The sequence below is a fragment of the Euleptes europaea genome, chromosome 9, assembly GCF_029931775.1.
Source record: "Euleptes europaea isolate rEulEur1 chromosome 9, rEulEur1.hap1, whole genome shotgun sequence".
Taxonomy (NCBI): domain Eukaryota; kingdom Metazoa; phylum Chordata; class Lepidosauria; order Squamata; family Sphaerodactylidae; genus Euleptes; species Euleptes europaea.
The window spans coordinates 9,335,322-9,339,097 of record NC_079320.1 but is presented as its reverse complement, the minus strand read 5'-3'; positions in this window follow the sequence as shown (position 1 = coordinate 9,339,097).

Below are 3,776 nucleotides of genomic sequence, written 5' to 3'. Positions count from 1 at the left end.
AGGTTCAGTGTCCTGTCTCTGCTGCAAAGGAGTTCCATGCTCTTGAACATCTGCAGTTGGAAGCAAGCGCTGCAGGTTGGTTGCTTTGGCAGGTACAGAAGACCCTGTTGAACGGCTTATCTGTGAATTTGGAGGTGTATCAGAGCTCACGGCAAGCGTGCAACCTATGACCCTGTGAAAGAACGCACACAGGGTACTTCTCCCAGGAAGCCAGCCCTGCAGATGGGCGTGTCTTGTATTAGTTCCGGGAACTAGTCAGGTCCAGCGGCAGCCACTTTCTAAGAGAGCTAGTGAATGCACAGACGCATACAATCTGTAATATCTGAGTTACACAGCTCCCTGGAGGAGAGGCATGTGTTACCAGTTAACACAGGGCACATACCAATGTTCTATTTTTTCAAATTAGCCTGTATCACACTGTTGAGAGGCCCTGAGATGGAAATGCATGACTCCTGAAAACAATTAAAGGCAATTGTGTCCAGTCAGAGAGAGACACCACAAAGAGCCATATTTTTACCCGTTTTCCTCAGATTAGTTTTTGTTGAGGCTGATTTTGTATGTGCTGCTTAAAAAAAGGAAATTTATTCCACCAAGCACCTTGAGGGGGGAGTGTGTGATGTGTGAATTGCACTGCGCTTAATTTTTTTTTAAAAAAACTGCAGAGGTATCTGCAAGTTTGCTACCAAAAACTTGGCCAAGATCTAGAAGGTGGCTTTTTTTAACTGCCTGGTGGTAGCCTCAAACACCTATTTTTTGCAGGATACCCCGGGGGGGGGGGTACAAACTGATTGTGAATTCTTTGAGCCAGTAGAGTGGACTTTGAATCCTGAATATTTTGCCTGCTTAAGTAAAAATGTGCAGTTTGCATACTCAGTCTGTAGATGCAGTAGGACCGTATGGATGTGTTTGTGCAAATTTAGGATGATTTCATAGTGAGAAGGTGGGTAATTTCCTCTCTGTAAGCTAAAGGGTTTTAGGAATGTCAGTGTGTTAGAGAATATACTCTGAAACATAATGGAGTGCCGGCCGCTTAGTAGCTTCGAAAATGCTGATTGGACCTTCCGTGGCCATCTAGGTGAACCACGTCATGTGCTTTGTGGGAAGAGGGCTGCTAACTGGAAACTTGCAGAATGTAATCAAATCTGTAGACTGCTAGTGTTTTATCGCTGTTATGTTGTGCAGACAATCAAATATTTAAGGAAATACAGCGTGGGTCGCTTTACGTTCAGTGTGTTTACCTTTAACAAACAGATATGAAAATTAAGGGAAAACAAGAGTTGCTCCACCTGTGCATTGGAGCATCTTCCTGCCCAGGGTGGGATGCGGACTTAGCACAGCCAGGAGGCTGCCTCCGTGACATTTAATTGGTAAAGGCAAAAGTAATCCCCTGGGCAAGCACCGGGTCATTCCTGATCCATGGGTTGATGTCATATCCCGACGTTTACTAGGCAGACTTTGTTTATGGGATGGTTTGCCAGTGCCTTCCCCAATCATCTACACTTTACCCCCAGCAAGCTGGGTACTCATTTTACCCTCCTCGGAAGAATGGAAGGCGGAGTCAACCTTGAGCCGGCTACCTGAAAGTGACTTCTGTCAGGATCAAACTCAGGTTGTGAGCACAGCTTTTGACTGCAGCTTACCGCTCTGTGCCACGGGCCTCTATTATTTCATTGGTAGTGTAGTAAAATATACCCCACCCTTCCTTGTGGCTGTGCACTGCGGGGGTAGATGAGGAGCGGTAGGCCATTACTGATCATCTCCCTGGGGGCCCGGGAGCACACTTTATCCAGTCTTGAGTGGCTGCATTAGCTCCACCGGGCAGCAGCAAAGGTTGGTGAATATGCCTTAGCCCTGCTCTCACAGTGGAGTTTGCTGGAGGGGGTCTCAGGTTGCTTTATAAAGCGCAAACACTATAAATATAAAAAATAAATAGTGGTAGAGCAGGGAACGGATGTGTTTTTTGGACAATTGTTGCTTGTCAGACTGGTGTAATGCAGTCATTGGGCCAAGTAGGGAATAAACCAGGACTGGGGCTACTTAGCTTTAACAAAAGGAGAGAGCAGTGTGGTGTAGTGGTTAAGAGTGGACTCTAATCTGGAGAGCCGGGTTTGATTCCCCACTCCTCCACATGAGCAACGGAGACTAATCTGGTGAACCGGGTTGGTTTCCCACTCCTACTGACTGCTCTTTCTATTAAACAGTGTATCAACCTAATGTACCAGGAAGTGCTTTGACCCACTCTTCTGTTTGTTGTACCAAGTTTCTAAATGTGTGAGCCATGGTTATGTACGAGTCTGTACGAGTAGCAGCCAGCTGCTGGACCTTAGATGCGACAACGAGACCCACGACTAATGACTGCACAAAAGTCATTCTTGCATGCACCGATCAGATGGAGTAAAAGCCTGGTCCTCCCAAACATTTCAGTCACTTGCTTTTGAAAACTGTTGTCAGAAAAGGGATTCAGAAACCCTAAAAAGCACAATCTAAGGAAGGAAAAAAAGGCTTTCGTTTATTATATTGATACATTAATGATCAGACAGGTGAAACTAGTCAGCAATGGGTCATATCTGCCAGCAGTAGTTGCGAGACCTCAGGTGCTGGTCCACCTCTTCATCCAGAGCATACACTGGCCACTACTCAGAACAATGGAATACACAGAGGCTATGTGGAATACACACAGTAACGAGCCACATGAAATCAGGCTGCTTAGTAAAGAATCTGTAAAGTATATACCGCTTTGCAGAGGAAAAATAAAAAAGGGAACCAAGATCAGATGGCAAACTTTATCACAAGTCTGACTAACCTCTCATTACCTGTACCTGGTTTGGTTATTCCAAGACTTCACAAGTAGGTCAACCTCTGATCGTTGAGTATTTCACACATGATGGCCATTATAATGTATACACACACACAAAAACGCAGTCATTTGTGGATACATCAGAACTACTACTTAAGATAATGGCAGATTCAAACATTCACCACCTTAATTGGGGCAGGATCGCCTCCGTTTTCAAAGGAGGAAATGATCGCCCTGGACAACAAAACCGAGCCGACTTGGAAAAAGCTGAAAGCAAACGTGTGTTTTTTAATCACAAAAGTCAATCTGAACGAAAACTTGAGCTACGCAAACATTTAAGTGTGTAACAACAAAGGGAATCCGCTTACTAACCAACCCTCAAAAAAAAAAGGCCTTCCAGAGAAATCAGCGGCTTTTCTAAAGTACTTTTTATTTCCGGCCAGAACACAATACTTAAATTTTAGGTGCACACACCCAATTTTTAAACCAGACCAAACCCCCACACACACACACACACATGCACTCTGACGGGCACCCAGTTACAAGTCAGCTTCCCCTGTTCCTCTGTGTATGCCGTTCAGCCCCTCCTCCCCACTTCCCACAGGGCATCGTTCCATGTGATGGGACTGGCACAGATACAACGGGGCCAATTACACAAAGCAAATCAGAAGCAGGCCCGGGTGAGCAGGCATTCCCCCCGCCCACCGATCTGTTGTGTGTTCACCCTTCACTCTGAAACTAGCATTTCCACCTGCTTCGTCAAGTTATTGGCAGCTTTATATCTGCACCGGCCACATTTAGGAACCGGTCTATGCCATAGCCGAGGATCACAGTTTAACCCCTCTATGCTGCCAGGATTCATACTATAGAAGAAGCGTACTGATGGGACAGCTCAACGTTTAGTTTTGGTGTTTACGTACGACAGATTATGCACAAAACAATTCATAGGGTTTCGGGTACAGCTGCTGGTTATTTTTTT